Consider the following 10,597-nt stretch of genomic DNA (forward strand, 5'->3'; position numbering starts at 1 on the left):
TTCTAATCCTCAGCCCTCTGCCCTTCCCACTTCATCTCCCTTCATTCTTACAGCTTCAACTATCAGCCCTAAGGTGACAACTCCACCTGTAACTCCAGGCCTAGCCTCTCCTCTAAGCTCTAGATTCTTGCTGTTCAATAGGGCAGTTACTAATCACATGCGACTAAAAAATTTTAGTTAATTAAAAGTAAATAAAATGTAAAATGCCATTCCTTTTAAAAAAAAACCTCAGTGATTTTATTTATTTATTTTGGCTGCATCACTTGGCATGCGGGATCTCGGTTCCCCTGTTCAGTGATCAGACCCACAGCCCCAGTATTGGAGGCTTGCAGTCCCAACCACTGGACCGCCATGCCTCAGTCTCACTAGCCACAGTTCAAGACTGAATAACCACATGCATTTCCTATATGGATAGTTCAGGTAAAAACCATTTCATCACCACAGAAAGTGCTACTGGACAGTAACAGCTAGACAACAACAGCTAGTAATATATATGCCAGTCATCCTTCTAAGTGTTTTATATGTAAACAAGTTTAATCCTCACAAATTTCTCAGGTACTTAACAGTAGTCAAAATCACAGAGACAGAAAGTAGAAGATTGGGTACTGGGGGTCAGGGAGTGAAGATTGGGGAATTGTCTGAAGGGCATCGAGTTTCCATTTTGCAAGATGAAACAGTGCATGGAGGATGGAGGATGGAGGATGGAGGATGGTATTGGCTGTGCAATATGAACGTACTTCTTACCACTGAATTATACACTTAAAAATGGCTACGATGGTACATTCTGTGTGTACGGTAGCGCAATGAGAATAAACAAACAAGGTTTGTGCTAAGTACTGTTGAGATTATGTTGAAATTAGTATGCACTGTAGCTTTGGAAACGGGAATTTGGGACTCCTCATTATCAAAGATAACTAATGCCAGCAATAAGACTCCTGAAAGAGAATTCAATTAAAATGGGAATTTAATGGTAGACACTTTCAAAAATAGGTGTGCTTGGGATTATAGCTTGAAAAATGAAACTAATATGATGAAAATAAATTTATCGTATATTTAACGACATTGAGGTTAACACTACAATGATTTGCTCACACTTAAAACAAAGGCATTGGTTATACTGACATAAGTTTTTTTTTTAATTATGAATAAATATGCATTTAATTTTTTAGTTACTAGATGCACATGTACAAAATTCAAAAGGTTCAAAATTGTACACAGCAAATAGTAACATTTCCTCCCTCTCCAACATCTAGTTCAGGTTCCCTGGTGGAGACCTATTCATTGCGTGCCTGCTCAGTTGTGTCCGAATCTTTGCAGCCCCATGGACGGCAGCCCACCAGGCGCCTCCGTCCATGGGATTCTCCAGGCAAGGACACTGCAGTGGGTTGCCATTTCTTTCCCCAGCGGATCTTCCCAACCCAGGGATCAAACCCGGGTCTTCTGTGTCTCCTATATTTGCGGGCAGATTCTTTACCACTGGGCCACCTGAGATAGCTCATTGTATTTACTTACAGGAATACTCTAGACACCTGTATGTATATGTGTTTAATCACGAGGTTGGGAAGATCCCCTCAAGAAGGAAATGGCAACCCACTCAAGTATTCTCGCCTGGAGAACTCCACAGACAGAGGATCTTGGTGGGCTATAGTCCATGGGGTCGCAAAGAGGCAGACGCTACCGAATGACTCTCACACACACACTTTTCCACAGTGGCTGCGCCAATTTGCATTTCCACCAACAGTGCACAAGGATTCCTTTTTCTCCACATCCATCCTCACCAACACATTATTTCTTGTCTTTTTTTACAACAGTCATTCTAACAGGCGGAGGGTGATAATTTCATTGTAGTTTCGATTTGCATTTCCATGATGATAAATGATGTGGAGCATCTTTTCAAATACCTGTTAGCCATCGATATGTCTTCTTTGGAAAACTGTCTATTCAGACCCTCTGCCTGTTTTTTTAATCAGGTTGCTTGGGGGGAGTTATAGGAGTTCTTGCTATATTTTGGATATTAACCACTTATCAGATATATGATTTGCAGATATTTCCTACCATTCAGTAAGCTGCCTTTCATTTTGTTAGTGGTTCCCTTTGTTATGAAGAAGTATTTTAGTTTGATGTATATTATATTTTTGACCCTTGTAAACCTCTTAGGTGAAAACAGTATGTCATAGCTTGTACTTCTCTTACTACAAATAAGGTCACATAAATCTTATGCTTAAAGAGGTACCTATTTGTATTCTCTGTTCATGGTATTTGCTCATTTTTCTTTTGTTTTTTATATAGATGTAAACAGTCATCACTTTACTATAACATCTTTCATGCTACTGGGTTGAAAATATTTTTTATCTTCTTTTTTTGAAGATTAAAAATGCTGTTAAGAGTATCGATAGCACCTTTTATGGTTTTGTAATTTTTGTGTCACTTTGGGCTTTCCCAATCTAAGATTATGTTTAAAATTCTCCCACGTTCTGGTATTTTTATGGCTTTCTTTTCTATTAACATCTTTGATATCTCTGGGACTTATTTTGGTATAGAAATAACTTAAGCATTTAACTTTTTTCCAGATGTCCAGTTTTCTCCAAACCATTTACAGAACATTTCATTCTTTCCCACGGTCTACCTTTTCTGACACTCAGGTTACGAGCTTCTCATCTCCCTGGGAATTGGGTACCAGTTTCCTTGAGAACCAGATACTTATTCCACACTATCCCTTCCCACAACCTTTCTCTCACTGTCCCTGCCCCCTTCTAAGGCCTTCACACAGCTTCCTCTTGTGTGGAGTCTCCTTCCCCTCCCCCTGGACTTGCTAACCCCTCCTCAGACTCAGGCCTCAGTTTAAATGTCAGTTCCTACAGGCTGGGTATCAGATTTTATAGCCCCAAACCACCCCACACTTCTTCCTCTTTGGTGCAGCTATTCCCCATGACAACAAAGATCCAATCCAAGTTGGACATTTCAGCATCCCTAGTATATAGTATCGGAGAAGGCAATGGCGCCCCACTCCAGTGCTCTTGCCTGGAAAATCCCATGGACGGAGGAGCCTGGTGGGCTGCAGTCCATGGGGTCGCTAAGAGTCAGACACGACTGAGCGACTTCACTTTCACTTTTCACTTTCATGCACTGGAGAAGGAAATGGCAACCCACTCCAGGGTTCTTGCCTGGAGAATCCCAGGGACGGGGGAGCATGGGGACCCGTCTTAGGGTGGCACAGAGTCGGACACGACTGAAGTGACTTAGCAGTATAGAGAATAGAGTAGACAGTCAGTACTTAGTAAATACTTACTGGGCCTGCCCTGTCGGTCCAGGGGTTAAGACTCCATGCTTCCAATGCAAGAGGCATGAGTTTGATCCCTGCTCGGGGAACTAAGATCCCACCTGCCAGGCAGCACGGCCAAAAAGTAAAAATTAAAATAAGAATTTACTGAATTAATGCAATATCTATTTTTTCCCTCAGATTGACTCTCCTCCTCCTGCCGTGATTGGAAAAATGGAGGGGAGGGGCGCTGTGCTTCCCTTAGTGACTCCTGAGTCCCGCCGCTTGACGCACACTCCTCAGGGCCTGCTACCAATCACTAGCCACTCCAGCGACCAGCCTGGCCCCTCCAGGCGCTCCTGGCTTTGACCCTGCCGATCCAGACTTGGAAGGGACGTACACAAAGCTTTGGCCTTTGCTCTGGAACTCTGGGATTTACCAATGTTCAGAAAAGGAAGCATTATGTTAGAGTTTTTTAAACCCAGTTTGATTTTTTTCCCCATTATTTTACCAGCTTCGATGTGAGGCAACATAAATGCAGATCGCACTCAGAAGCTGCCAGTCACCACTCAGGATGTCACTAAGGACTAACTTTTTCCATCCAGTTACTTATTTGGCTGCCTGGGGTCTCGGCTGCAGCACTCAGGACCTCTGTCGTGGCACGCCGGCTGAGTGGTTGTGGGGCACGGGTGTAGCTGCCCCAAAACATGTGGAATCTTAGTTCTCTGACCAGGGATCAAACCCTCGTCCCCGCACTCCAGGGCGGATCCTCACCCACTGGGTCACCCTTTTTTTTTCTCAAGTTAGCCTTAATACCTGTTGAAAAAATATTATCATCCTTATAAAATCCCAGATACTCTACTTGCTCATTTCTATAGAACCAAATTCATCCTGCTTGGGATGATTCACTCTACCACTTGCATTGTTAAAGTTAGCAGTAGAAATCAGCAGGGAAAAGAAAACAGAAAATGTGAGGGGGGAAAAATGCTGGTTATTAGCAGAATACTTAGCTCTTGCTTCTCAAATATTTAAAATTCAGGGAAAAAGTTCCAAAATTCAAGTGCAATATTATCATCAACATAAATTAACATTTAATTAATTATTCACTCAGGGTATTGTTCTGAAAGTGATTTTAATTAACAAATAACTAGGCTTGGTAATATCTTGCCTGGATATCTCTGTCCCCTTGAGAAGAGGAAGTTGAATTGCTGAATAGTGTGGTCTGGTTGCTGCAGATGAAGATTATCCTGTTTCATTCTTCAGGCTGCCCTTCCTTCTCTCTCCCAAGGGCAGGAATGAACAAAACAATGATTTTCTAATTGTTTAGCACTCAGTTTTCTGCCTAGCAAAGACTGTGCAGTTATACCAGTTCTCACTTTCTTTAAAAATATATATATAGTACTTAGAATTCAGTGCATATTAATCTTTAATTCATTTCCTCCAGTTTAAAAAAAAAAGTGGAAAATTTCATTTACAAAGTATATAGAATTGTATAATGAATTCTCTACCTCAATCAGTTTTGACACTTATCAACATTCTGCCATGTTGTTTAGTCTATACCTCCACCCACTGTCCATGGGCTCTTCTAAGAATTTATTTTTTACTCATTTTTATTTGGGGCTGTGCTGGGTCTTTCTTGCTATGCGGGGACTTTCTCCAGGCTTCTCATGGCAGCGGCTGGTCGCGGAGCACAGGCCCTAGGGCGCCCGGGCTTCAGTAACTGCGGCCCGCGGGCTCGGTAGGCGAGGCTCACGGGCCCCGGAGCGCGGGCTTGGTAGACTTGTGGCGTTGGGGTCAGATGCTCCACGGCATGTGGGATCCCCACCAGACTGGGGATCAAACTGGTGTCCCCTGCATTGCAAAGCGGATTCTTAACCACTGGACCATCAGGGAGGCCCTCAATTATTTTTTAAGGTAAATGTTTCATATGTTTAGATGTCTAAATATTAACTGAATAATTTTGACAGTGGATACATCTGTGTAACCCATATCACAATGAAGATATAGAACACTTCCATCAGCCCAGAAAGTTCCTTCTCTCTAATCCCAGTCAATTCTTTGTCCTCTCCCTCACTCCAGGCAACCACTGTTCTGATTTTTTTTTCAACACAGATTACTTTTACCCATACTATAATTTCATATACACAGAATCATTAAGTATGTACTCTCTTCTCTCATGCTTTTAATCAGCATAATGTCTGAGCTTCATCTAGCTTATTGTATGTATCCGTGATTGATTCCTTTTTATTGCTGCGAAGTATTCCAGGGTAAAAATACACCATAGTTTGTTTACTCATTCTCCTGTTGACAGACATTTCATTGTTTCCAGGCTTTAGGTATTATAAATAAGTTAACTTATTATGTTGTAGACATTCTTATACAAGTCTTTTTGTGGATTTGTTTTCATTTCTCTTAAATAAAACCCCGAGTTCAGGACAACACAGTCTAGGGAGAGATGAATGTCTAACTTCATATGAAACTGCCAAACCTTTTTTTGAAGTGACATTATTTTATATTCCTACCAGTAACACATGAGAATTCTGTTTGCACATCGCAACAACTATTGTCAGCGGTCTGTTAAATCTTTGCTTTCCTAGTGGGTGTGCAGTGTCTAGTTTCTTATTGCAGTGTTTATTGGTCATTATGTAGCTTTCTTTGTAAAGTGTCCATTAAGTGTTTTTGCCAATTTTTTAAATGGGTTGTTTTTTTATTCCTAAGTCATATATATGTGTGTCTATTAGTCACTCAGTCATGTCCAACTCTTTTCGGCCCCATGGCCTGTAGCTCACCAGCTCTTCTGTCCATGGAATTCTCCACACACAGAAAACTGAAGTGTTGCCATTCCCTTCTCCAGGGATCTTCCCAACCCAGGGATCAAACCCAGGTCTCCCACATTGCAGGCAGATTCTTGACCATTTGAGCCACCCCTATCTTGAGCCATAGAAACTCATTTTCACATTAGAGTTGTCAGATAAATGCATATTTTCTTCCAATCCATGGTTTGCCAGATTTTCAGAGTTATTCTCTTTAAATTTTGATTTTATATTACAGTTGATTTACAATGTTGTATCAGTTCCAGGCATAGCAACATAGCATCACCAACTCAATGGACATGAGCAAACTCCAGGAGACAGCAGAGAACAGGGAAGCCTGGCAGGCTGCAGAGTCAGACGTGTCTTAGCAACTGAACAACACAGAGCAACGTGATTCAGTGATAAATACACATGCATCCATTCTCTTCCAGTGTATGTAAGTTATTACAGAATAAAGAGTTCCCTGTGCTATACAGTAAGACCTTGTTTATTGTCTATTTTATATATAATAGTGTGTATATGTTAATCCCAAACTCCTAATTTATCCCTCCCCTTTAACTTTCCCCTTTGGAAACCGTGTTGGTTTTCCAAGTCTATGAGTCTGTTTGTTTGTAAATAAGTTCATTTGTATCATTTTTTAGATTCACATATAAGTGATTATCATGATATTTATCTTTCTCTGACTTACTTCACTGGGTATGGTAATTTCTCAGTCCATCAATATTACTGCAAATGGCATTGTTTCATTATTTTTTCTGGCTGGGTAATTTTCCGTTGTATACGGGTACCACATCTTCTTTATCCATTCCTCTGTCGAAGGACACTTAGGTTGCTCCCATGTCTTGGCTACTGTGAACAGTGGTGCTATGAACATGGATTGCATGTATCTTCTCAAATTATAGCTTTCCCTGGACAGGAACAGGATTGCTGGGTCACATTGCAACTTTTTTTAGTTTAAGGAAATTCCATACTGTTTACCATAATGGCTGCACCAATATACATTCCCACCAACAGTATAGGAGGGTTCCCTTTGATCCACACTCTCTCTTAGCATTTATTGTTTGTAGATAGTTTTGATGATGGCCATTGTGACCATGTGAGGTGATACCTCATGGTAGTTTTGATTTGCATTTCTGAATGCTCAAACTACCGCACAATTGCACTCATCTCACATGCTAGTAAAGTGATGCTTAAAATTCTCCAAGCCAGGCTTCAGCAATATGTGAACCATGAACTTCCAGATGTTCAAGCTGGTTTTAGAAAAGGCAGAGGAACCAGAGGTCAAATTGCCAACATCCACTGGATCATTGAAAAAGCAAGAGAGTTCCAGAAAAACATCTATTTCTGCTTTATTGACTATGCCAAAGCCTTTGACTGCATGGATCACAACAAACTGTGGAAAATTCTGAAAGAGATGGGAATACCAGACCACCTGACCTGCCTCTTGAGAAACCTGTATGCAGGTCAGGAAGCAACAGTTAGAACTGGACATGGAACAACAGACTGGTTCCAAATAGGAAAAGGAGTATGTCAAGGCTGTATATTGTCACCCTGCTTATTTAACTTATATGCAGAGCACATCATGAGAAATGTTGAGCTGGAGGAAGCACAAGCTGGAATCAAGATTGCTAGGAGAAATATCAATAACCTCAGATATGCATATGACACCACCCTTATGGCAGAAAGTGAAGAACAACTAAAGAGCCTCTTGATGAAAGTGAAAGAGGAGAGTGAAAAAGTTAGCTTAAAGCTCAACATTCAAAAAACTAAGATCATGGCATCTGGTCCCATCACTTCATGGGAAATAGGTGGGGAAACAGTGGCTGACTTTATTTTTGGGGCTCCAAAATCACTGCAGATGGTGACTGCAGCCATGAAATTAAAAGATGCTTACTCCTTGGAAGGAAAGTTATGACCAACCTAGACAGCATATTAAAAAGCAGACATTACTTTGCCAACAAAGGTCCATCTGGTCAAGGTTATGGTTTTTCCAGTGGTCATATATGGATGTGAGAGTTGGAGTAAATAAAGCTGAGCACTGAAGAACTGATGCTTTTGAACTGCGGTGTTGGAGAAGACTCTTGAGAGTCCCTTGAACTACAAGGAAATCCAACCAGTTCATCCTGAAGGAGATCAGTCCTGGGTGTTCGTTGGAAGGACTGATGTTGAAGTTGAAACTCCAGTTCTTTGGGCACCTGATGCGAAGAGCTGACTCATTTGAAAAGACCCTGATGCTGGGAAAGATTGGGGGCAGGAGGAGAAGGGGACGACAGAGGATGAGATGGTTGGATGGCAACACCAACTCAATGGACATGGGTTTGAGTGGACTCCGGGAGTTGGTGATGGACAGGGAGGCCTGGCGTGCTGCGGTTCATGGGGTCGCAAAGAGTCGGACACGACTGAGAGACTGAACTGAACTGAATAATTAGCGATGTTAAGCATCTTTTCATGTGCTTTTTGGCCATCTCTGTTTTCTTTGAAGAAATGTCTATTTCGATCTTCTGCCCAGGGTTACATGTTTTCTTGATATTGAGCTGCATGAGTTGTTTGTATATTTTGAAGATTAATCCCTTGTCAGTCACTTCATTTGCAAATATTTTCTCCCATTCTGTGGTTGTCTTTTCGTTTTGCTTATGGCTTCCTTGGACGTGCAAAATTTTTAAGTTTAATTAGGCCCCATCTGTTTGCTTTTATTTGCATTACTCTAGGATGTGGCTCCAGAAAGATACTGCTGCCATTTACATCAAAGAGTGTTCTGCCTATTTTCCTCTAAGAGTTTTATAGTACCCAGTCTTATATTTAGGTCGTTAATCTATTTTGAGTTAATTTTTGTGTGTGGTGTTAAAGAATGTTCTAATTTCATTATTTTACATGTGGCTGTCCAGTTTTCCCAGCACTACTTAAAGACTGTCTTTTCTCTATTATATATTCTTGCTTCCTTTGTTGTAGATTAATTCATCATAGGTGCATGGGTTATTTCTGGGTTTTCTATCCTGTTCCATTAGCCTATACTTGTTTTTGTGCCAGTACTGTTGGCACTGATGACTGCAGCTTTGTATTATAGTCTCCAGTCAGGGAGCCTGATTCTTCCAGCTGTTCTTCTTTCTCAGTAATGCCTTGGCCATTTGGTATCTTTTGTGTTTCTATACAAATTTTAAATTTTTCTTGTTCTGGTTTTGTGAAAAATGCAAATGTAATTTGATAGGGATTGTACTGAGTCTGTAGATTGCTTTGGGTACTATAATCATTTTGACAATATTGATTCTTTCAATCCAAAAATATGATTTATCTTGCATTTCTAATTTGTTTGATTTCTTTCATCAATGTCTTATAGTTTTCAGAGTACAGTTCTTTTGTCTTCTTGGTAAGTCTGTGTGTGTGTGTGAGTTGCTCAATCGTGTCCAACTCTTTGCAACCCTAGGGGTAGTCTGCAGTCCTGCAGGCTCCTCTATCCACAGAATTTTCCAGGCAAGAATACTGGAGTGGGCTGCATTCCTTTCTCTAGGGAATCTTCCCAACCCGGGATAGAACCTGGGTCTCCCACATTGCAGGCAGATTCTTTACTGTCTGAGCCCTGGGTAAGTTTATTCCTGGGCATTTTATCCTTTTTGATGTGATGGTAAATGGGATTGTTTCCATAATTTCTCTGCCTTTTCATTGTTACTGTATAGAAATGAAAAAGATTTCTGTGTATTAATCCTATATCCTGCAACTTCACTTAACTCATTGATGAGCTCTAGTAATCTTCTGGTAGCATCTTTAGGATTTTCTATATATAGTTCATGCCTTCTGCAAACAGTGACAGTTTTACTTCTTTTCCAATTTGGATGCCTTTTTATTTATTTTTAATCTGATTGCCATGGCTAGTACTTTCAAAACTATGTTGAATAAAAGTAGCAAGAGTGTACACCCTTGTCTTGTTCACTGTTGAATATGATGCAAGCTGTGGGTTTGTCATATACAGCCTTTATTATTTTGAGGTAGGTTCCCTCTATGCTCACTTTCTGGAGAGTTTTTATCATAAATGGGTGGTGAATTTTGTCAAATGCTTTTTCTGCATCGATTGAGATACACATGTGATTCTTTTCCTTCACTCTGTTAATGTGTTATAATACACTGACCAGTTTTCATATGTTGAACCATCCTTGGACCCCAGCAATAATCCCACTTGGTTACGGTGTGTGATCCTATTAATATGCTGTTGAATCTGTTGTGTTTCTATACCCTAACAATGAACTATCAGAAAGAGAAAATCGGAAAATAATACCATTTATAATTACATCAAAAGGAACTAAATACCTAGGAATATATCTAAGCAAGTAAAAGACTTGTACTTGGAAAACTATAAGATGCTAATTAAAGAAACTGAAGATGACACAGACGGAAAGACATACCATGCTCATGGATTAGATGAATCAATATTGTTAAAATGACCATATTATTCAAGGTAATCTGCAGATTCAACACAATCCCTATCAAAATACCATAATATTTTTCACACAACTAGAACAGTATTCAAGCCTGG

Source organism: Muntiacus reevesi, chromosome 4 (genome assembly GCF_963930625.1).
Source record: "Muntiacus reevesi chromosome 4, mMunRee1.1, whole genome shotgun sequence".
NCBI lineage: Eukaryota > Metazoa > Chordata > Mammalia > Artiodactyla > Cervidae > Muntiacus > Muntiacus reevesi.